Raw genomic sequence first — 25,866 nt, forward strand, 5'->3', positions numbered from 1 at the left:
GAGGATAATTGATGCCCGACATCTAGGTGGTTTGTTCCGGGTGCTATCACGGCGAGGAGGCGGTTAACATTGTACGGACGTAAAGCATCGACAGATGTCGCCTTAGAAATTACGCCCCGGGCCTCGTCTTGTTTAGCGCTTTCTCCGCCTTCTGACTGAGTTTGCTTCGATGGGCTTCTGAAGCCAGTTTCCGGTGGAGTTCGGGTCTTTTCCCGAAAAGCTGTGACGACCTTTCATAAATTAAAGAGGAAAGAGAAAGGCAAGAAATAGCTGCTTTTGTGAACGTTTTCATGAAGGTGCGTTGCCCCAAAGTAAATTTCAGATTGACTTTAACACTAGCTGTTCACACAAAAACTTTATACTTTGCAATAAATTAAAAGAGCATATTCCTTATAAAAAGTGGTCTATAGTCTGTCTATAGACTTCTTATAGACTCTATTGCATTCATATAGACGTTTCCTTTGGTATAGTCATTGTCAAATGACTTTCTAGAGAAAAACGTCTACTAAAAGTGTATGGCCATAAATCTATAGATTGTCTATGGACTCCTACAGGATATGCATTGCCTATGACAGGACTATAAGATTCGTCTATAGAAAGTTTTTGACTTTATAGACAAAATACTATAGACCTTGCCTATTTCAATTGTGTGATGCGTACCTGTCAAACTTATATATGCCCCTGTTGCTATAATACCGGATGGGATTGACAGTATCTGTAAATAAATAAATAAATAAATAAATAAATAAATAAATAAATAAATAAATAAATAAATAAATAAATAAATAAATAAATCCACTGCTATTTTGAATTGATGGTAGGGAATAATTACACTAATTTTGGGAGACAAGCAAAAAACATTCATTGCTTGATTTTTCTTTGTTGCGCTCAACTTGAAACATGAGTATTGCACTGAAGTTGTTGAATGTAGCTTTAAAAACTTCCTTCTTCATGGTTTTGACGTAATTTTCGATAGGCTGCATGATTGAGCACAGCATGAATTGGGAAAACTTCCCCTTGAGAAAGTGGGTCCTATCTAACGCACCAACTATTTCCGCTCGACTAATTTATTGCAACTGGCGGTTGGACTCTTTGGGTTTCATTTGTGCAGAATTCGCGGAATTTTTTCTGTGCTTATTTCAGAACGCTACTTTCGGCTTTTTCGGCGAATAATATTTTCTACGAATGCATTCTCGATTTTCTTTTTTCGGTGAAATATATGATGTCCCTGTGCGGTCAAAAGTGACGCAGAGTTTATCTTGTCCTTTCAATATAACAGGAGATGCTCATGCACCTCGAGTAATTAACACACAGATGGTCATATTAAAAGCTATCCTCGATGAAGGAGGTTTACAGTCATAAGAAAATTTTTTTTATAAAAATGTCGAAGGTAAATGATCGGGGCTTGAGAAAACGCGTAGGCTTGATTCTAAAAACTGAGTAGTAGTGATGTGGTCGCTCTTTTGTTGAACGAGAGAGCCGTGCATCATGTCGTCCACGCGCTGACGACAGCGATGGAACTGTCGCTTAACTGTCGCGGAAGCCAGAGCAAGATACTTTTTCGTGCCGTTGATACGTGATTTTTTGTACCGTTTTTCTGCTGCACATGCTACGGACAAAGCGACCGAGCGTAGGCGCTAAGCCTATAACAGTCTGAAAAGATGGCGCTGAGCTAGCCGACAGCGCTTGTGAACCCCATAAAAATGGTCTATAGACAGTCTATAGACTTCTTATAAACTCTATTTCCTTCCTATAGATATTTCTTTTTGTCTATTCATAGTCTATAGACTGTCTATAGACAAAAGTCTACTAAAAATGTATGGCCATAAATTTATAGATTGTCTATAGACTGTCTATAGGATTTGCATTGCCTATAGACTGTTCCCTAGGGATTGTCTACCGAGACCCTATAGACTTTATAGACAGAAGTCTATGGACGGTCTATAGACTGTCTAAAGAAATTTGTGTAAGGGAAGCCTTCTGATCTGCGGTGGCGTATCTAAGTTTGCAGATAAGTGCCTCAAAACTCACAATCATGGTGCAGCGTTCCTCGTTCCAGCACTTAATCTTCTCCAGTGACCCATTTTAACTCGTATTCAACAGCCAGATAGTAGTGACATGCATGAATACTGACCTGTTTCGATTAAAGTTGAATTTCAAGAGATGAATACTGCGTGCTATTATGGGTGTTTTTAGGTTTAAACTGAAGAGTCCAACCCCGGATTATAATTCACGGCATTAATTTTACACTGCATAGTAAACAAAAAAATTCAAACCCTGGCAGACGTCATCAGCGATGCCTCATGCTGCACGCGGTAAAGTATCAGGGCTCAACTTACACTGCTTTAGAATTCTCCTGTGAAGCGCGGCATCCAAGGAAAATTATTCTCGTTGCAAAGACGCGCATGTTTTAAATAAGGAAAAAAAAAAAACATCTTCCGTTTATAAGACAGTGATCCCTGTTGAACTCTTTGGTAAAGTTCGTGGACATTAACGACACTGCTTACGTGACAGCTGTGTGTTCGTGTTGTAACCTTCTGTCGCCTACAGGACAACAAAAATCTCCAGAAGAAAGGACGATAGGCAGAGAGGATTTGAATATTGCCAGCTATGCACTTTGAAAATGTGTTTATTAAGTGTGCCTTGCTGCCACGATAAATACGGAAATTTAACCACATCGGCTCACCTTTGCCTAGCGCGACTTCAAGTATATCTGCGGTGGCCACTTGCAACGTTTTCATAATCGGAGAAACTGCAAAGTTCTAGTAAAGTCCCTTGTTGAAACACAGTCCCAAGATGTTCAGGCAAAAAATATTTCTGTGGCAGTCAGGTAAAAGCTTGAGGAAACACTTTTAACTATTGTTTATAAAAAGCAAGTTTATATCTGCAGAATAAAATGTCGGGAGTGGTTTCATTCGTTTCGATGCACACGTATATGCACTTTTAACCAAAAGGTGCGCCTTACCAGCTTTTAAATTAGCTGCCCCTAGTGGTCGCATATCCAAACACAGACGCGCAAAAAGAAACCTTTAGGCTTGTAACCATCCTTTGCGGAGGCAAGGCTACGACGGTAGGTGTTACGCAACCAGCCCGATGGCCTCTTTATCAATAAAAAGATCCTGGCCCCGGACTCAGAGATCCCTGGTTTAGAGCACTTGACCGTAACTGATCACAGAATCTACTCAAACATCTGGTGAACTTAGCAGTTCTCCATTCATACGGGTCATAAGCTGATGACATTACCCAGAGTGGTGACGTCGCTGAGTGTTCCGGGTCAAACACCACTACAACTACTATTACTACTACCGCTGCTGCAACTCTACTACTGTTACTACTACTGCTACTTTTTCCTTTACTACTACTACTACGACGACGACCGCGGGAACTCAAGATAATCTACCTGGTACGGGCGTCGTTGTAAAATTAATAAATATGACTGCAGTGAGAGGAGTCAATCGTTTTATCGCTAGTTGGGTGCTGCACGGTGTACACGAACCCTTTGCACTTCACTGGTCTAGCCTTACTCTCTAACCTTACTCTTTTATCCAGATTTTTAGTGCAGGGTAGCCAACACACCTCTGGTTAAGACCTGATCAGGCGAAAACTATTTATGTGGCAGTCAACTAAAAGCTTGGGCTCTAACCTTACACTTTTATCCAGCTTGTTCTCTTTCCCCTTCTCTCTTTCCCTTTTCAATCCCCTCCTCTCTTTTCCGCAGTGCAGGGGACACCTTTCGGATTAACATCCCTTCCTTTCCTCTTCTCTCTCTCCCTCTGCCCTTCTTCAGTGCTCTTTGCCAAGTAACAGTGCTGGTTCAGACAAAACCGACGATTTTGGGAGCTTAGCTCGCGAAAAATAAGTGTGCTGCAAAACAACTGCACCTGTGCGTGGCGGTGATATCTGCTGCGTCCCGGCATGCACGCCACAATAGGCGCACGGAGCTGGTATTACAGGGCAAATCCTTGTTCGAATTTAATTTCGTGCTGGTACTTACCCGTTAAACACACAAGTTATACCAAGAAGCTACGAGGTGGTTTCACTTAGAACGTTTCTATCTTTTTACACGGGCAGCAAGCTGTGAGTTTGCTCGGCACCCGTGCAACCGACTTCGATATAAATTCTATGACAGACTTTACAAGCGGTGGAAGAGAACGCCAAGGTGCCAGCTATGAGTGCTTTAATCGCTACAAGAAGTACGTTTGGATAAATAATCGTGTTTTTTATACTGAATTATTCACTTAAAGAAAAGAAACAGAACTTTAATAAAGTATTCAGTTTCCATTCATATGTAAAACAAAATGATGGCTCCAAACTGATATTCCGCGACTGTTTATCATTGGAAATTAAATTATTTTTGTGCGTGTGTGTGAGAAACATTATCCGAATCGGTGCAACGATGCTCTGATTAGGGCTGTTCTGCAATGCCCGCTAATTTGAGTAGAAAAACCTGGGCTGTCGTCAAGCTGTTACTTCTTTTAACATTCATGGCAAGTGAGGCCTCTGTATTGATGGTAATGAACAACAAGGCCGCCTTGTCTCTTTCTAGGAACGCCTGCTACGAATTTGCTTTGTGCGTAGGTCGCTACAATGGTAAAAAAAATTGGTGGTTTAGCTCTGGTTATACCTGGAGTGACGCGATAGCTACAGCTGGCCGAGTGGAACTTGGTCACGTGACCAACCACGTGACGAACCACATGATCAGCCACGGCGCCGCGCCGCCGGCAGCTGCTCCGCACCACGTGACCAACCACGTGAAAGCGTGGCGCCCTGCCACAGGGTGGCGCCCTGCCACGTTGAAGGCTCCAAATGCTACCGTAATGTAGCTATCGCTACAAAAACATACGCGGCAGTGTTGATGAAGTCATGTTACATGCCATGCCCGCCCTTTGTGACAAACAATAACTGAGCGGGATGTTGGAAGAAATTGCGGCCGAGCATGTAGCCGGAAGTGGAAGCAAGCATGGAATTTCTGTTACGTCACTGCGAAGATCGGCGTACATCTCTGCTCACCTTCTGCGTCCTCATCGACAACACTGTCGTCCCTCTTTGGCCTACAGTATTAGCTCCTTGCAGTGCGCGCAGGCACTGAGGAGTTGGTAAAGCTCGCCCGCCTGAATTGACGATTGGGTGCGTGCTTGCTTTTATATATGCACGCTCGCAGCTGTAAGCCGCAGTTGTCTGTAAAGAAGCGTCAATCGCTCATGTTCTGCATTTGTACTGAAAAGAAAGCGGCTTCCTGCTTAACGTATCTGTGATGCTTAACGTATCTCGTAGTTCTCATGGAGTGTTGTGTTGGTGTATGTACAAAGCGTTTCTGCCACAGTCATTATGGTCATTTCGCGCCAAGCGTACAACAACTGCGTATGCAGCATAGGTGCGCAGGAGTGGTAAGCGAATGAGATTTTATGAAAAGCAAGAATAAAATAAATATAAGAAAAGTAACTCACTTGGTAGAACAACTTTCTTAGATCCGAGAGGCTGAGGGTTTCGATTCCGGGCTCAATCAGCTCTCATGCTTCCTGTTCTTTTTGTTTTGTGGTTGTTCACAGCCTGATGATCGCTGATGAAATGTCTGTGGCAATGCTTCGCTCACTCTGGGATGCTCTTGGTTGGAACGTAGCTCACGTGTCCTAACCGCCTATCATATGCTTCAAATAGCGTCATCAAGTGCGCTATTGTATTGCATGATCAAGATAGTTCGGACGCCTGAACACTGCGTGATTACGCAACCAAACTGATGTTTTGCAACCGTGTGGGGGGAAAGCAGTGCTTTACGCTCTCAAAGTGGCATACGTCAGCATATCCATGGCTTCAGCGCGAGCCTCGCTGAAAAACAGGCAAGCATGAAATTTGTAAACTTGCGTAAATAGTGAAGAGCTGTCTGATAGAATCCAGATTCAAAACGCGGAGCATTTGTTGGGTCGAAGCTTTGTGCTTACCTGATGGGTGTGTGCGGTGAGCCTCTAAGAATACAATGTCATTCAGGTGGGTCCGAAAGAAGAACAGTATAAGGGCGAAGGAGAGGAAAGGGAAGTGGAGGAAGAAGAAGACGACGAAGAGACATCGAGAGAAGAAGGGGAAGGCGATAAAGAATAAATTGATTGATTGGATCCCTTTATTGCGACCAGAATGGGCCAGTGGCCTAGTTATTGGAAAGGAGAGTAAGGCAGGAAATAATGTATAAAAATGCTCAGAATACTTCCCTTGTGTGCCCTAATGCCCTATACTACGCTCTCCCTTATAGGTGCCGCTCCTAGACACCCTCTAAACACTAAGGATTTAAATGCCATTGCAATATGCAAAAAAAAAAGACATCCAGTTTCTGTTTTACAATGCGATGTCGGGAATTATTAACGTGGGGTGCTGCCCTTAACCTAGAAAATAGTGTTACAGGTGAATATAAGAGGAGCAGAGTCCAGAGCTGCGTCTAAAATGCGAACCGTCCCACAGGAAACGTGCCGTGAGCGCCAAAACATTGCGGAGTGCCAGAACCACGAAATGCCCCAATTGCCAGTTAGCCTGGACAGGCAGTCCACAATGGAATGGCCGAGACTGAATGCGCATGCGCGGCTCGTGCAGCGAACGCGTTCATTCCAGCCAATTCGTTGCTGCTTGTTGAGGCTGTGTGACGATGGACATCTTTTGGGGATGCCGCGCCTCTAACATTTGTTGTTCCCGCTGGTACACTGCACCATTCAGCTTCGCATTAGACGTCATTAAGAGACTCAGATGTTCCAGAGGTGGCTAGTCAGATTCTCCGCGATAAGCAGTGAATAATAATTAAAAAAGATCACTATATGAGTGCTGTCACGCGAGTTAGAGTCCTATTACGCATTTATGTACGGGGCTCTAATCAAGTGACACTGAAGATGAACATAAACTATGCAATAATTTGTTTAGTTTTAATTTTAAACGCATTTGGGGTGCCACCTATGATTAGTCTTAATAAAGTATGCTTAGGCAGGACATGTAATGCGAAGGCAAGGTAACCGATGGCCGTTAAGGGTAACGGACTGAATTCTACGAGAAGGCAAGCGTAGCAGGGACAAGCATAGAAGGCAAACGTAGGAGAAAGTGTAGTGGGTGAATGAGATTAAGAAATCTGCACGGATAAGGTGGCCGTGGCTGACACGGGACAGGTTTAATTGGAGAGGTGTGGGAGAAGCATTTGTTCTACACTGGGCGCTGTCCGAATGATGGTGGTTATAATGGGTAAAACATTGCCGCCAATCATTGTTGCACTGTTTTGTCTTGTTTGTTGCTTACCGCCAGCGCAACACCTTATTGTTTTTTGGACTTCGATATGGAGGTTGAGATAAGAGACGTATGTGGCATGGCTCCATTAGAATATTTGCGAACGACCACTCAAACAGTTCTCACACATGTTCTAGATGACATACGTCGACTCTCTGCGTCATGGTTGAAGGGAACGAGGGAACGCACCCGAGAGACTGCGTCAGTCATTGGTATCCCGTGTCGCACACTCCGCTGTGAAGTTGCTTTCTTTTTGCGGGGGGGGGGGGGGGGGGGGGGGGGGGGATAAGTTTGTCCTATAAATGGCTCGCTTTCGAATTCGTGCTGCAACTGTTAGAGTGCCTGTCTGTGTTCACCATTCCGTGACAAAGTTCGAACTTGTGTTGAAGGAAGATGAGTCGATAGTGGTAGAACGGTTTTACATGCTGAAAGCACTACTTACTATGTGTGCGCAATGTTATCATCGCATACCATCCTAAAAACGTTTTCTACCTGCTAATTCAGATTTGGTAAGGCTATTTGCAGCCGCTGAAGTTTAACTGCTGTTAAGGAATGACCTAAAGCACGGCAAATATTAAGGAGTCAATAAACTTGGGATAATCATACAATCCCTATTGGTTTTACGTTTTCGAATCAGCTAATAAAAGTGATGCAGTAATATTGGAGGCATTGGCAAGCGCTGTTATGAATGACAAAGCCAAGCTGGTATTGAAAAGCGCCGCGTTTTTACACAAAGAATTGTATTAGAAAATACGCCATGCTAATAAGGGAGTAATTACTCATGCCAATGAGTAATTGCTCCCTTATTACAAATTTACTCCACCTTGGGGGATTCCCCTAAATATTTGACCAATATGCCAAGCTGCTTGCTACGGTCACTGCGTTGAACATGAAAGGAGGAAACTGAATCAGAGACCACCTCGTCCTGTTCTGCAAAAGATGCATGCCGCGCTTCATGCAACTGCAGCTGAAACGCTTGGGTGCGGAGGACTTGCGACAAGCACAATTCTGCAGCTTTATTAAGAAATATGACAGACGAAGTTCAGGAGACAACAATTGTAAATTTATGAGACAACATATCCCTCAGAGTCAGACACTTGGAAATAGGTACTTGCTCGTGTGCTCCGATACTTGAGTATGCTTCCGCGGTTTGGGACCCGCATACAAAACTGAATATTGAGGAGCTGGAGCGCGTCCAGAAACGGGCTGCTAGGTTTGTGTCCGCCGATTACAATTTCCAAAAAAGTTCTTCTGGTTTGCGCGAGAAGTTGGGATGGCCATTACTTGAAAACAGGCGCAAATATTTGAGACTCTCTTTCCTTTATAATGTGCTTAATAATAAAACTGGAATTCCAAAAGAGAAATACATTAGTGAACCTAGCTACATTTCCGCCCGCACTGACCACCCACTTAAGGTGCGCGAGTACAATTGCCGTATAAACGTATTCAAATATAGTTTTTTCCCACGAACAGTGCATGATTGGAACTGTCTTCCTTCACGGGTCGCTACCGCTCCTCCTACATCGTTTCTGACCGATTTGCAAAGCCACCTGTCAATATAAGTGCAATAATTCTTGTCCGAGTGTATTATGTTTTAAGCAGTGCTGTATTTTAAAATGTATCTTTTTTTTGTGTGTGTATGTGTGTGTTTAGGGTATGTTTGCCTTTCTACAATGGTTTTTATTTTGTTTGTTTGTTTGTTTGTTTTTGCTTCCGTGTGCATGGGTTTATTGTATTTTCTGTGTAGACCGCATCATTTGCCTAATTTATTATGTACTAGATGTTTGTTCTTATTTATGATGTTTCCCCCCTACAATAATGCCCCAATGAGGGCGCTGTAGGTACTGTGTATAAATAAAAATATAAATAAAAATAAATATAAACATGACTACCAGGAACTCTAAAAGACGATTTTACTTGTTGCATCTACATTTTAATATCCAATTAACCGTAGCCTTGAACGCAAGCTTGATGAGGACTTTATGAACTTGCACACGCAATCAGCTCCTAATTACTTTGCGCGGGGACCTAAATACGAAGTGATGTTTTTAGTGGCGATGGCAAAAAAGTAAAACACAAGCAAGGAGTCTGCAACAGGAATTCACCGAGCAGTGAGCAGCATACATTGGCAACCGAGGTGACCGCAGAGCTCTCGCATCTCGCAAGCAACATAGAATCGGTTAAAAGCGCACGATGCATCGCTGGTTTATCGCAAGGCAGCCTCATCCTATTCAGTGCTCCCGATACCTAAAGACGCCGGCGTTCTAAGCCCGCTCCTTGAGTGCCTGATTTCTTTAAAAACGGAGTGTTGTGAAACCGAGTTTCAACTGCACGCCTCTTGATATACACTAGCAAGACGCTGTGTACGAGTCGCCTGGGGCGTAGGAACTTCGAAGTGCACAGTGCGAAGCTGTTCACTTTTCTCTTATCGGACACACGTCAGGCGCCGTTGGCAGGTCGACTTACGTCTGGCGACCTCTGTACTCATGATTGACCGTGCATCCTATGGCGACGCGCGTAACGTCTCTTCGTGCCTGCTCACCCTCTCCCTTTTCCGCCTCGCCCGTGGGCGTTGTACGCTCTTCCAGTAAGGAAGCGCGTATAAGGCATCTGCTTTGTCTCTCCAAGAGGAACGCAATTAGTGTCCTGCTCTGGACAACGACTGGCGTCGGCTGCTGACAATATCGCGCAGGCCAATTGCCTCCCGCTGCTCCCGTCTGTCGGGCCACTCGCTTGACTGCCAGCGAGGAGCCGGCGGTTGGGGCGACGCCTGAGCAGCACGCCGAGGAAGTTCAATGCACGATGATGAGTTTATCGGAAATGGGAGGCGGTAGTTAAATGAAAAATACAAGCTCAGCCGTGGAAAAGCAGGAGTGAAGCTATGTGGCGAAGATGGAGAAAGGATACAGCAAAATAACTGTCTCTTTCCCAGGCATGTGCGAAAGCCGTTCTTGACGGATATCACTGATAAATCTTCCGGGACCTGCATCTACAAAAGGAACCTGTGTGATAGACGTACCAGCATAGATCTGTTATGACTATTTATTCCGGTGTACAGTCTGCGTCCCCCTTGTGTAGAGCACTCGACCGGTGCGTACCTACTGACAGAAAATAAATTAAAGAGCAACCTCTGATTTCTAGGCAAAGTGCTCGTGTCTACTTTGTTTGCGGGTCTATCTGGCACTACATCAGCGCAAGTGTTGCCTCTGGACCCTAGACGCTGCGACAAGATCTGAATTTGTTTGCTGGGAAGTGCACCATCCGAGCGCTCTACGCAAGGGTGACGCAGACTTTACATGTAATTTAGAACGTTAGCAGAAGTTGAGGAGATAGAAAAGGAGGACGCACGCTTTAATGTTCACTACAGGAGGCTAATAGGGTCCGTTTTCGAAGTCCTCTTTTTTCCTTTTCTTCTACCTTTTCATAGTCTTCTTTACGGCCAACCTAGATAAAATTGCGTTTTGTTGCGGCTACACCAAATTTCTGAGAAATGCTAAGGTTAGCACTGAAAACGCTTCGCATTTAACTGCACAAAGCTGAGACGTGACTCTAGGTGAAATCGAGAGCTGTTCAAGCAAAAACTGCGAAATGCTTAAATTTCATTGCGTAATGCTCAAAAACCAGCGAAAGCTCACAGGCCATGTGTTATACAGCGCCTTCTTACGTAGAATTTAGAAAGGCCACCTTGTGGTCTGTTAAACGAGCGCTCATGTATGCTAACTGTTGTACAACGTCGATTCCCAACTGTCCAAATCTGAGTCAGATTCGCAGTCTGTGGCCTTCGGTGTAATATATTATAGATATATCTTAGATGTACTGCCGTGGTCGTTAACTAAGCTTCAGTAACATCCAGTCAGGCTAAGCTTGTAACACTTTCAAATGCAGATCATTATGAGTGCCCCTCACCACCTCCGTCTGAGCCGCAAAGAATACGTAGCGGCCACAGGCGCACGATGAGCGCTCGGGCGGCTCTCCCAGCTGTGTTTTCAGTTTATACGGGGAGGCACCGGCAGGTTGCGCTCCGTGCGACAGCTTTCAATGTAAAAGTGGCGCGAAGTTCAGGCCTAACCAGATGGGAAAACTGTGGCAAAGCTTGGAAGGTACGATATGAGCTACACGGGAGATTAACTGGCAAAATCAGCCGCTTCAGCTGACAAGTCGAATACCCTAGACTTTATGGTGCGTTGAACATTTAAGCATAGCTCTTCAAAAGTATTGAAGGACTCTGATGTGATCAAGCACGTTTACTTGAACTCTGCATTCACGCGCAAATACTTGCACTTAATAGGACAAGCGGACTCCCCGGAATGTACCACATGTGGCGTGCTAGAGACTATAGAACATGTTTTAGTGGCGTGTCCAGCGTATGCACGTGAAAGACTCATACTCGCATCTGCTCTGACGCCTATGGACACATCGCTCCTCTCTGAGGATTTGATACTCGGTGCTTGGCCAGATAGCTTTAGAACTGTAAAGGCAACGCGAGCGCTTTCACGCTTTTTGAGCGACACGGACCTGGTCTCGCGTTTGTGATGTCAGAAAGTGTGCCTTGTTTTTTTTTGTAGTTTTTCATCTGCCTCCTCCCATCATCATCGTCCCCATCGTGACCTTCTTTTATCTCCTTTTCCCGTCCCCCAGAGCAGAGTAGCAGGCCAGATACTTATTTTTCAGGCCAACCTCTCTGCCTTTACTATAGATAAAACCTCTCTCTCCCTTTGAACTCTGATAAAATTCTAATGCACTCTTTGGCATTCTCAGCCAAAAAGATTCACGATCTGAGCCAAGGGGGTTCACTGTCGTCACTGAGCTGTTTTCGTCCTCTACCGACGGGAGAGAGAAAGACAACTTTGCTGCCGTTCTTAAGCACGCAGCGCACCTATGCCCTTCGTGCACCTAAGCGCTGCGCACCTAACCATGGTGTGGCACGGTGCGATGCAGAGATTGCACTGGACGTTTTTCGGGCAACAAGCTCTTATACTTTTTCATGACAGTGAAAGTAAAGGAGACGGATGGTGGAAACTTGGTCTCTAGCTTGCTACACCAGAACCACCAGCACGAAGCGACATTAGGCGTGTCTGTAAACACAAGAAAAAGGTTTCAGAGGATTGTCTCTTCTCGGCGCGCCACCATGCTTTGAATGGTTATGTCTACCTTACAGTAATGTTGCGAGGCCTACGTGCATAGGCTTTTTCCATGAAATGTTGAAGTAGCCGTGCCCATTCAATGTCTATTTGCTGTCATGTCTCATGCGCATGGGTGCACAAGCTACTTTTGTAGCATGGTGCAAAAAATATTTTCCTATTTCCGCTGAGGCACGGTATCACCTAAGTAGCGATGCTCGCTACTTGTGTGTTCAACTATTTATGTTTGTTAACGCCATAAAAGCGTTTAAACTGCACACGGACACAGTGCAGCAAAAAGAGTTTTGGTAGCGTCCGCAATACTCCTTGCGCATTCAGTGGCATGCAGATAAGGAATGTAGTACTCTGACAAAGCGTTTCAACCTAATCTTGAGCGGTCAGGGACAGCGGCACATCACCAAATACTTGAAATATGGAGCAATATGTCTTCGTTCTTGGTTGCGAAATGCGCATCAAGTACTAAAGAGGCACTTATATATATATTTTTCGCTAGCTGAATTTCTCCGCACTATTTACTTACGTATTTGGAGCAAGATTTCGTCGCCGTGGAGGTGGAATGTGTGCACCCACCGATTTTAATATGCTGAAGTATCTTTCTTTATCGCCATGAGCTTGGGCGAGTTTAATGGAGTCATCTAGACTCCAATTCCATCGCGAAAAAAAAAGGTCTACGCGTCCAGCTTACGTTGCAAGCCAGGTTATTCTGTAATGAACTTCTGTCTCTCGCTTACTGCGACCAAATGTGGAACAGGTTGAGACCACATCAGTGGTTTAGGAAGAAAATCTGATGGAGGACTTCGCATCTTTGTGGCTACTGGGGACAAGTGTGATGTGAAAATTGTACCATGTATATGTAATGAGGAAGGAAAGGGGCGAGGGGAAGCAGGCACTTTAATCTGGTTAGCCTCCACCCCACCTTTTCCCTGCACAGTGGTATAACATGCGCGGCAAGTTTGAGGCGCCAGCTGTGCATTCTTTTTTGTTTATTAAGCGGGACTGACTAGACATGTTATGGCAAAATAGATTAATCTATCCTCAATGTCGATACAGCAATATTTGTTACTTCGAATAATTTTTTTCGGTTTGCTTGGCAGAACATATTTCACTGTTGCTTCAATAGTTTGACTAATGAAAAGCCTCAAGGCGGAGTAGAACTGAAAACACGGAGTTAATTATCACTGTCTCTCGTGACCTGCCACCGGGGTGACTTTTTTTTTAATTACTAACATTTTAGAAAACCACATACATTTGCTTTCTAACCACATGACAGCGCTCAGACCGTTAATTATTGTAACTATTTCCCGAGTAGATTTATCCGATTTTTTCTCTTAGCTTGGTAAACATAGCCAAAGGGTATCAAAGCCGTTCGTATACAGGGTGTTTCGCGTAAGACTTTACACAATTTGTGAAAATAGGCTTTTTGAGTTAGAAGAGCGCTTTTTTCGGCACAGAATTGCCAGCGGTGAAGTACGTCAGAATACAACTAAGACGTGCTGACCAGGAGGCTGGTTAACTAATACTGAATGGTTAACTGTTTAACTAATAACATTAGCATTCTTAATTATAGAGGGGCGTGTAGCTCACCGCAAATAATATCCATACTCATTTTTAGAATTTCAAAAACATGGTTACCCTTGGTGCTGTGGCCCAACAAATTCTGTCTACACTGCGCCAAAATACACGCGCTTTCGAGAAGCTTGCAGGCAAAGCAACCTCTCCAGTCCACGTAACTCGTTGAAATAACCAAAATTTGTTGGGCCACAGCACCGAGGGTAACCGCGTTTTCGAAATTCTCTCAACTGATATAGATATTAATAACGATGGGCTACATGTCTTTCGATAATCGAGAAGCCTAGCTTTAATAGTTAAAAGGTTAACTCTTCAGTAACTCTTCAAAGCGCCCTTCTAATTCGAAAAGCCTATTTTTAAAAATTGTGTAAAATCTTAGGTAAAACACCATGTATATTATGCGTATAACGCACTGTGAATCTTCGTTTATGATCACTACTTTTACTGAGATGACTTCGCACTGACTTCTCTGCGAGCTGATAACGGTGTGGGGGCGTAAATGTTCACTAACATTATGGGGCTTCGTGTCGCACCTTTTAATTGTGCACGCAATATCGCAGCCGCAGAGTAAGTTCACAGTAAGCCAGCATTTTCTGTTCTTTCAAGTTGTGTCATGAATACTTGATAGACCTATTTATAACCCTGTCACAAAGCGACAGGAGAGCTAATTAGAATGTGAACACTACTAAGCGAACGGTTCTACAGTAAGCCCCTAAAAACGACTTGCAATCTTGTTCGTGTTTATACAGCGCTTGAAGCTGAGTGACTATGTTCCATTCGAAAAATATATTTTTTAGAATCTCTGGCCAAAATTGGGCCCGAAGGAAACACAAAATCTTCGTTTGATTTCAGAGAATTTTAGGAATTAGCAGGAAAACAAGGGAAATATTTACGGCTGAAGATAGTTTTGGCTAGATAGAAATTTCGCTGGGGGGCCTGGGTAAGGTGCAAACCAGGCTGCAAGCGCAGAAAATAAGGCACAGAGCGACTTAATCAATGCCAGTGCACGAAGACTTTCCCCGTGGCCGCCATCAAGACCTCTCAGAGTACGAAAGTTGCTCCCCCTGGTAGTGCACAAAGGTTTTAGTCGCTTCCTTCTTGTAAGAAAGCCGCGAAAAAGACTCCGCGACAAGGCCGACACGGGGATCAGCACCGAGCCTCACGATGGCGTTACCACTTCGATAGCGCGTTCATACTGTCACTGCTTTCTTGCTAGATAAATTAAGGCCGTCAATTTGCTACACTGCTGAGGGCTTGAATGTATAGCTTGGCGGCAAAACATTAATACGACGAGAAGAAAGCAGTTCCAGTTCGCGTATTCTCTTGAATTTCCTAAATATCCAATGTCCTTAGGGTATTTCTCCAAGATTGAGGAGGTTTAAAATAAGAGAGCAATTAATGCTTGACATGCCCCCTCACCGTAGCCATACGACTACGAAGGAAGGCTACGGCTTTCGCATAAACTCTGTAGCAGAAGAAAAATTTGTCCTGGTAGCGGGATTAATCCCCGGACCACCGTCTGTCCGCGGAAGTTGCTTACAAGATAATCTAGCTACGGTTACTAGCGAGCAACAGCTCCCTTGTCTAGAATCTGCTTAAACTTGGGGGGACTTCTATGAACACGTTGGATTCACGCTGTTCCTTCATCGGGCTGTTGATCAATCCGCATCGCCCTGCCATCTGTTAGCAATACTGCTTAGCTTATTTGGTCGAGCGACTGTCTAGAAAAAGCTGTGGTGCCGTGTTTGATCCCCAGACCAAGCTGATTTTTTCTTCAGCTTCAAAGCTTCGGCGAAAGCTGTGTAGGCGTGTGGCTGCACTTGATGGATGTTAATAAGCAATTACTTTCTTATTTCTCCAATATGTTGCGTCTTTGCCGTGTGTCTTTTCGCTGGGCGTAATTGCAGCTCCGTCTCCGGTGACGTGTTTCGCATGTTGCCGCTGCGTCAACATTATGCGGCGCGCTGTGTCAGCCACCTTAATCACTTGTTGTCGATTCTGAGAATTCGCTGGGCGACGTGTACGACATTTCAGCGTCAGATTTTTTTCTCCATTTCCAGAAGTTAAGGTGGCGACCTAAAATCAAAGTTCTGAGTTAATCACTCCGCGTTTCAAGCAGACTTTAAGAGCCACGTACAAGGTACGAGTTCATGCCATTTTCATTTGCGGGGTTGGTTCCTTTTTTTTTCCGTTCAAGAATGCTTTCTGGTTTAATAGAGTTTTAAACTGGATTCCGAACCTTTTCTTAAACTCTTAGTTTTATGTGGTGATAACAGCAAACTTTTCTCACGAATCGGCCCTGCTGGAAGTGCATGACGGACTGCGGAAGCAAAAACATAACGCAAGCATGCTCAAAGGCTACTGAGCATCATATACCTGCATTCTTATCGCAATCAATTATAACGAATCGTTAGGTGCACTGAAAAATTACTGCCAATAGCACAGGTAAAAATGCAAGGATTTTTGAAATTCATGCAGGGAAAAAGAACTCAAAGGAGGGTTTTTTTAGGACTATTTAAGGGAATTTTTGGTTACGGCGTGGCATATTCCTGAGCTGAGTCACCAGGGTTAGATAGGCAGGGCGCATCGCATGCAAGTTTGATTCGGGATTACCGCTGGCTATAATCGCAACTGCTAATGGCATATTTCAATAGGCGGTCTCTGGCGCAGCTCTCTGATTCCGCAAAGGAGCAAAATGTCTAGGCAGTCTATAGGGACCATACTCTCGCGGTAGAATTAGAAATCAGGATATGAATTCAAATAGCCCATTAAAAAACGCTCTTCGGTTTTGCGGAAACTTGCTTCGGATCGCCGACTGGAATCCTCAATATGTGATGACTATGAGATGTCCGTTATGTATCTAGTTGGATTTTAACCCTTTAGCACCAACTCCGAGCTCTACTCGTCATGGCAGACTGTACTAATATCGCCAATGACGAGTCACATTCGTCTGGCCCAATGGTGCGTTCCTCACACTGCCAGAGACGTGTCACGGTCGAAAATTGCGTTAGTTGTATTTTCCCGAAAAAGGGCCGGCAGTAGTTCACGAAACTCGTTTTGCGTCTTTAACGCATGTTTTAAGCCTGACAATAGTGATTTCGGCCAAAAATAGGTTCCTTTTTTGGGAGAAATAAACAGCTAACGTCCCGAAGTTGTGCGTGAGCTACAAGACAGACCGTAGTGGTGAGTTGCAGGGGTCCTATTTTCTATCAGTAAATTTCTATCCCATTATATTCGGTCTTCTGCCATTGGTCGCTGTTCCCAGTGACGTGGACCGCGAGAGAAGACGTGCCGCTGGTCACAGCAGAAACACGCCCATGATGCCGCTCGCACATACGCGTTCCGCGTCCATGTCCCACTGGTGGACCGGTGACGACGTACTTGACACGCCTGTCGAGCTTTATGGGTGATAATCCAGTCCGTGAAAAGAAACCGGGCGGTGGCTGAGCGACGAATTGGCGCAGAGTGGTCCGTGTGAATCTGCTGGTCTGGACGCGATGGCTGGAGGGTGGACACCGGTAAAACCGCAACCACACCGGCTGTGTCTGTGATTAGCCGTTTTCTTCCAACCCGCTGTTTATTTCTTCGCAAGATGACATCAAGGTCGTATTAAATGCGAACGACATAAAATGTTACAAATTACGGGTTCAGAATTTCTTCCGCCTTGGGTTTTTCGTGCGAAAACACTAATGCCGAGGTTCAGAGCCTCGCCAAGCCGTCTCTTGCCGACTTCATGTCCGCGAAGCGCGAGCTGTCTGTCCCTGTCGCTGTCTTCTACGTAACACAGAGCCGTGATTTCCACACCGATTAGACTGTAGTATCTGTCATTTTTTATGTGCACTGACATTGCACAACACACGGGCATGTTTCGCACTTTTTCCGCATTGAAGTTCAGCCACCGTGGCCGAAATTCGTGGAGGTGTTGCATACATTGCGTGTATGTAAATATTACGTGCAAAGAGCTTTGTTCTTTCTCCCCGGTATCCGGAGCGCCAAGAAAGATATTAAATCTGCATAACTTAACAACCGTGTCGAAGTTGCTCAGAGAAAAGGGCGCCTAAGCAAGAAGCGGTGACAGATTTCATTAAATGTAGCGATTATATAGTTTTAGGTGATTATATACTTGTAGAAGTTTTTCATTAAGTCAGGCGTCTTTCTAAAGGTTTTTGCTGATGCTACACTGTTCTTTTAGATTGTGATTTAGATATTTTGCTAATCTTTTTTGCATTGTTTTTCTTGTTTCTGTCTTCTTGCAATATGTCTATATATTTTCTGCTTCCCCGCCGCTCCTCTTTCTCCTCATCAGTGTCATATCCTGTCATGACGGCCTTTAGGCCATTGTGAATAAATAAATATGTGTAGTTTGTTTTTGTTCTTGACATTCATGAATTAACACGTGTCATTGTTCTGTTCCGACAGTGACAGTGGGCGGAGCATACTGCAGCGATGAAATGCTGCAGAAGAGCTTCCTTGCAAGCTCATAAATACTTACCCCCAACCCGTCATGTGAAAATACGGTCACGGGAACTCAGTTTTATCAACTTTATTTTCACTACAAAACACAACTAAAAGAAAACGGTACCGTCTTCAGTGGTGAGTACGTGAAATAATAAATGAAATGAGGAAATAAATCACGCGGGAAGTCCTAATAAGTGTTAACGTCACAAATGCTCCTCCTTTCACGGAAGCTACGGAGGAAAGCACTTTACATTCCCCCTAGAGCAATGATCACTACTTTCTGGGCTGCCCGTAGCATGTGGGCTGCACGTTATCTGTATAACTATTTCGCCATTTTTCAATCCTGCGATGAAGACTGAAGCAAAGAACAATATTGCACCCTGAGACTCCCCTTTCCTGCGGCTCTCTTCGTATCATTTAGCGGTGTTTATTTTCAGCTTTCCTTATAAATGGCCCAGGCCTGATCTTGAGCAGTGAAAAATTGACCCCGGAGCAGGTGTTCCTGAAGTACGCTTGAAAAAGTGGGCCCTGATGCGCGGGCAGTCTCCTCCTCCTTCTTCTTTCCCTCTCTCCCTCTTTTCTTTCTTTTTTTTGGAGGGGGCGGATTTGTTGATTGTTATTTTTTGTTTCTCTGCAGGTAGTATGTTGGGCTTATTTTAGAAACCGGGGGTAGCTAGTGGTTTAGTGGTTCATATAAAAGCGCTCAGACACGGGCCAAGCAGGCTCAATATTAGTTCTTCTGGACATTTAAAAAAGCGGTGAGTTTGGCACCGATCATTCATTAATGCGTCATAAAGTTGCCCGGTACAATACCGCTTTCACACGAGCGTCAGACAGATTGTACAAATAGAGAGTTACTTTCTGGAAAAGGAGCCCCATTGAAGACCTCTTGACGCAACCGCACTTGTCTGTGGTCGACGCAAAAGCGGGAGGGTTGAAGTTTTATTGGGACTTGGAGACGATCGAACTGTATGTTTTGTTTTCTTCGGTTTTTAAATGGAAACAAAAGCGTGAGTTGATGGTCAGGGCTAGTTATTAGATTGTGACCAGGCAGTAAACATGCAGAACTGCTAATAAAAACGGGATTGCAAAATTGAAATGAATAAATTGTAAAATTATGGCTTACCCAAGTAGAGTATATTTTACTGCAGATGGTAAAGTGCGCCCTATTAGTCAGCTTGCGCGGCCATAAAAATATAGCATAATTCTGGAACTCCTGACAGTTCAGCAGCTAATAAGTGACCAATGCATCAGCAATCAACAGGTGATTGGGAACATATCAATAATAAAAAATTCTGACTTACTAACATAATATAGCTTATATTTTATGTAAAGAATAATTATCACTAATATTATTGGTAGGTTTTTCACAATGTGTTGTTATTTCCAGAGGCATCTTATTTTCGGTAGGTCTTCATAGCCTTGGTATGACGTACTGTGATGATATTAGTTCATTCTAAAAAAACAAAAATATGCCTGTACACATGCCAATATAAGGCGCACTTTTTATTGACCATTAGAAGCGCCTGTACTTACAGTTCATCAAACACAGCTAGGATCGGTTTACATACACCTTGTGGCTGAAGCTTTTTGTCTGTAGCCGAGGTTACACGTGGAAGTCTTCAGCGCGTGGCTGTTGCATTTCATTGCGGCAAACGTTCCGTTACGAATGCAGTGGCTTGGCTCTTCCGTACCCCTCCTCCCTGCTCTGCAAATGTACCATTTTAGTTTTAATGCTTCAGTAGCCATTTTGACACGATTTGGTATCGGAAGCTGTTGCGGTACTTTTGCAGTTACGGCTAGTAGCGTCGATTTAAGTCTAAAAAATGCTTTTCTTCTGAGTACAATGGCTAACCACATACTGTCTTGTTCCTAGTTTCCACTCTCGCAATGTTAAGTCCATTGATGAACAAAATAGAAACCCGTCTAACTCCAACTGCAGAAATAGAAAGGCCGTTTTGCTGATGCTACTATTTTTACCTGGCGAACACATTCTTTTCCTCACAGCAGCAATGCCTTGAGAAACGTTTACTGCGACAGAACAGACGCAAAAATCACTACTAATTATGTTTGCATACTCTAGATTGAAAATCGTCTGTTCCCCAGTATTCTACTTTGATCGCCTCTCCATTTTATGCAGAAATCATTTCGTATACCACATTGAGCTAATTCTTTTTTATTTCCGCAGTTTCTGAGAACATGTCGTGCATCGTTAGCGGCCCTGTGATTCGACATCTGTACTAAGCGCGCGGAGTCGTCCACGCTTTTTGCCGCCGTTTTTGAGTGCGCGAAGTAGCTCTGAAAGATGTAGACGTCTGTGGCTCAATTTCTCGACGGCGCAGCCAGTTGTGGCAACGTAAAAAAGAGGAAAATAAACACTACAGCCTTTACAGACTCCGTAAGGAAAACTAAATAAAGACAATAAAGTAAGGAAATGTGCAGAGTGTCAAAACGCTGAGAGAAACTAACGTAACGGAAACGTCATTAAGTCACGTGCCACGGGCGGGGCTTCCTAATGGCCCGGGGGCGGCGTCTACGGTTCAGCATGCGCGTTTTCCTTTCACACACATGGCGCGCGCGCCTTCCCGAAATGACTGCTGGTCCCCACAAACGCCGCGCTTCAGCGAGAGGGCGCCAGCGTCGAACGAGACGCACAGACAGGAAAGCATCAGGCAGCCGAAGAAATAAAAAATCCGAAGCCAGTAAGAGCACTACAAGGAAACAAGAAAGTAGATGGTAAGTGAAGGAATGGAGCGTAAAGCAAAGCTTGTTTTACGCGACTTGTACAACTCGTGTGCCGAACAGGCTAAGAGGAAGAGGAGGAGAAAGCCTCTCCCTCGTTTCCCCTTTCCCGTGAGCCGCTTGTCCCGGTTTCCCTCCCCGCATCCGCGCACTCTTTCCCGCGGTCCCTAAAAAAGTCAACGGGATAAATGTAGCCCAGGCAGCGGAGTAAAGCATACACGGCGGGCTCCCGCCCTCAGGTGTACCGCAATAGGCGCCCTGCGAAGCTGACTCCACCTCAAGGCACTCAGGTGATGTCATCCGGACGGCCAATCAGAGGAGAGGCATCTTTTTTCCCCTCTCCCAAGTCGTTAAAGGTAATGTTTCACGAAACAGCTTACGGCCGCCGCGGCCGGAGGGTTATGCCATATAAATACACTGGTAGCTGCCGCTCGCGCGGGCCCCACGAACGCGCTCGCCCTGAGGCTGCTGCGGCTGCTGCGGCTTGCGCTGCTGCGAAAGCTGTCTAGAGGACGAGAGCCGAGAAGGAGGGGGAGAGGGAAGAAACGGGAAAAAGAGGAAAAAGGGAATGACGGCTGCAAATGCGAGGTTAGTGCGCGCAGAGATTGTGCGGCGAGATTTCAAAGCGAAAGCTGGCGCCGACAACAGTTTTTTTCGGTCGGCTATGTCGAATCGTGGCCCGTCGCGTCTCTGCCGTATCTCCCGCCAGATGCCTGTACAAATTCTGCTCTTTCTTCTGGCGGGAAGAGTAGGAAAGAATAAGAAAGCGAAGGGGCCGAGAAAATCTCGTTCCTTCGGCGGTAATGTGAACTCGAAGTTCCTTGCAGCTTTTACGTCTTTGGGACGCCTCAACGCTTTGTTCCGGTTATGTCGGCTATGACGCTCGATAGCTAGCTTTGCGGGGGGGGGGGGGGGGGGGCGGGGGGGGGGTAATAGGTATGTGACCCCTCACCGAAAGAATTGGCAAGGTTGAAACTTCAGACATTTTCGATAAATATAAAGTGGAGTATATTACGGCCGAACGTATGCAGGATTCAGCAGTTTGGTTGTTTCCAACATGGCTGCGTTCGCAAAAACCATATCGCAGGAATCTCAAAAAAGTTCAAGGAGACGGGCTTATGTCGTCAGTTGCAAAATAGTCATAATAATAATAATTGGTTTTTAGGGTAAGGAAATGGCGCAGTATCTGTCTCATATATCGTCGGACACCTGAACCGCGCCGTAAGGGAAGGGATAAAGGAGAAAGTGAAAGAAGAAAGGAAGAACGAGGTGCCGTAGTGGAGGGCTCCGGAATAATTTCGACCACCTGGGGATCTTCAACGTGCACTGACATCGCACAGCACACGGGCGCCATAGCGTTTTTCCTCCATAAAAACGCAGCCGCCGCGGTCGGGTTCGAACCGGATCAGTATCAGTAGTCGAGCGCCCTAACCACTGAGTCACCGCGGCGGATGCAAAATAGCCATACTGGGACCAGTTTTTGTCCGTCTATATGCAGTTCAGAAACATCGACCGATTACTGGTATTAGTCGAAAAGAGTATATGTGAATTCCACATTTCGCAGTAAGTAGAGTCTGGACATGAGCGAACTACAACACTTGATCACTGCACGTGAACTGTTCAAAAGGGGCTATGCTGATTTTCTCACGTAAGCTCTTTTATCCGCGGATAGATGAATAGATTCAGATCAAGAAACTGGGCAAGCCCCGACAGTTTTACCCTGTTTATGGTTACAAGCAGTTTACTCAAATAATCAGCGGCTGGTGGCGAAAATTCGATCGCAAATTTTGAATTTTTAACAAAGGGTAACTTTCCTTTGGCGTTTTGCGCAAGTGCACGAAAAAAGACATTGACAATAGCGGGAAAGAAGGAAGCGAAAGTAGGAGATACAGCAAAGACTAATCTACCACAGGTTGTGCTTGTTTAAGTTGCATGAGAGAAAGGGGAGCCAGGATAAATGTTGGAAGACAGAAGGAAAAAAAAAAAGGATGAGTAATGCACTGAATACACTGGCGGGAAAAAATACACGAGGTTGGCTTACGTTTCGTGCATGTTGACCACGAGAGATACGTAGTGTATCAAAGCAACTCTTTAATTACGACGGCCACCGGAGCTGTCGCCCTAGGAGCCCTGTACACTCCGAGAGAGCGATGGGGCTGTCATGCGGCCGGCGCTCATCACCTACGTAATACATAACCTTGACATGCTTCCGCTACTACAGTCTTAATCTTTGATAGATAACTTGTTTGATAAATTCCACCTGGTCGCGCATGTCAGTATATATGGTTATATGACGTTGCCCATGTTGGCAATATAACCATATATCTTGGAACCACGTTCTGCTCACTTTTGACTCCAATTTACATTTTAAGGGTGAAGTGCTGCACGAAAAACGGGAGTGATTCTTCATGTACGTATGCCGATGCACAAAGAGTCTGTGCAACGCATGCTTGCGAATGGGTGCGAAAACTGAAAATTGGTTTTTCGGTTTGTGGTTTATTGGTTTATGGTTTATGGGGGTTTAACGTCCCAAAGCGACTCAGGCTATGAGAGACGCCGTAGTGAAGGGCTCCGGGAATTTCGACCACCTGGGGTTCTTTAACGTGCACTGACATGGTTTTTCGGGAAAGGAAATGGCGCAGTATCTGTCTCACATATCGGCGAACACCTGAACCGCGCCGTAAGGAAAGGGACAAAGGAGGGAGTGAAAGAAGAAAGAGGTGCCGTAGTGGACGGCTCCGGAATAATTTCGCCCACCCGGGGATCATTAACGTGCACTGACATCGCACAGCACACGGCCGCTTTTCTGAGTTTCGCCTCCACCGAAACGCGGCCGCCGCGGTCGGGTTCGAACCCGGGCACTCCGGATCAGTAGCCGAGCGCCCCAACCACTAAGCCACCGTGGCGGGTAGAATCGTTGCGAAGTGAAGCCATTTTTATCCCCTATCGCGCCTACAATTTTATCCCTACAGTCTGCACATCTGCTCAGGAAGTACGGACAGGAGTGAATCTTGGCGTTGCACAGCAGAAGCCTGGCTGACCTGCCGCATTCGTGTCACCGCTCCGGACGGAAGCGTGCCCGCCGACTGGCAGGCCCCGAGGGATCGGGGAGGGTACGGCGGCTGAAAGCGACGTAGCTCTCGACGGCGTACCCACCGACCACGGACGGCTGGCTCGGCGTGGCGGTCCCACCTCTGGAGAGGCGACAGCGGTGGTCCTCCCCTCCCCGGCTGGCCGGCGTTCGTCGCCTCCTCGGAACACAATTAGGAGCCTCTGTTGACAAACACCCTTGTTGGACAGCGGAGGCGGAGGGGATGCGGCACACTTCGCGCAGGTCGTTGGCGGGGAAAACCGACCCGAGAGCCATTCCGCGTCGGGGCCCCCAATTTATCGGCCGGCAGCGGTGACTGCCCAAGATGCTTCTTCTTGCGGGGGGGTGCAAAGGCACGGCCGAAGGGCAGGCCGAGAGCGGGTTAAATAGGAGGTCCAGATGAGGAGGGGGGCTGTTGTGAGCACACAAGGCTGGAAGAATGCTGGAGGAGGTCGAGGGTGGGCGGTAGTCTTGGGGAAGGGGAGTGGCAAATTCAATTAAAGTGCGCACGCCTCGGCGCGTTGGTAACCGGCATTACCATAACGTCGCCTCAAACCGCGCGCGCATCGCGTTCCGTCTTTCGCGCGGATTCTTTGGAGAGGCTGTCCGCGGCCCTTTCTTTGCTCGGAATGACATCTGCCGACTCACAGAATAGCGAAGAGGGACGGGAAGAGGGAATGCCGCTCAGTTATTTTCGTGAGACGGGCTGGTTTAAGGGCAGGAACAGGCATTGTAAAAAAAAAAAGAATTGAGTGAAATTTTTCTAGAAAATAAAGAATCAATTAAAACGGCTTTAAAAATATGGCGCGTTCTTTGGTTCTTTATAAAGAGAGAGAATGACGTTGAGCGATCAACCCTGTAGGGCATACGTTTTAGCAATAAACTCAAAGGCGCCTTAGTGACAGAAACGAATACACATGAGCCCCATATCAGGGGCCTTTGAGGTATCAAATAAAAAAAATGCGGTTCCTTCATTTACATTATAGTCTAGGCTCTAACCACATAAAAGCAAGACGCGCTGGTGTGCAAAGAAGCGCAGACGTACTACGCATGAGGTCGAAAGATTTTTGGTTTTACAGCTTTATTTTCTGAAACCAGTCCAGCATAGGAGTCTAAGGAAAAAAAGAGAGGCAAGATGACGTGCCAAAAGCCGGCCTTTAACTGGGTTATCATATACAATTATTACCTCACCAAATATTAGTGTAGTGAAATAACAGGAATTAAGCGCCATGCGCATGCTGCATCCGTAGTTTAAGAATCAGATAAAACAAATCTACGCTGGTATTATTTCTCATGTCGTTCCCGGACCGTTGTGGTGGCTGTCGCGCAAAAAAAAAGATAAGACGAAAGACGGAATGGTAACAGGATGGCCGCGGAAGCATGACCTATAGTTTCGTATTTGTCCTTAACGAAAAGACAATGCCGCTTCTGATGACCACAGCCGAAAGATGCCTAACTTGCCGGGACACTTCGAGCGGTCAGCAGTAGACTGCTACGTGAATAAGCGTAAAAAACTGTCCCTACAGATGCTGTATTCCGCTGACAGAACCATGCTTAAGAAATTAGTCTTCGATTGCTCCTTCATATCGGTTCCGCGGGTGGAAAGTGCAG

This window comes from Amblyomma americanum, chromosome 6 (assembly GCF_052857255.1).
Source record: "Amblyomma americanum isolate KBUSLIRL-KWMA chromosome 6, ASM5285725v1, whole genome shotgun sequence".
NCBI classification, from domain to species: Eukaryota; Metazoa; Arthropoda; class Arachnida; order Ixodida; family Ixodidae; genus Amblyomma; species Amblyomma americanum.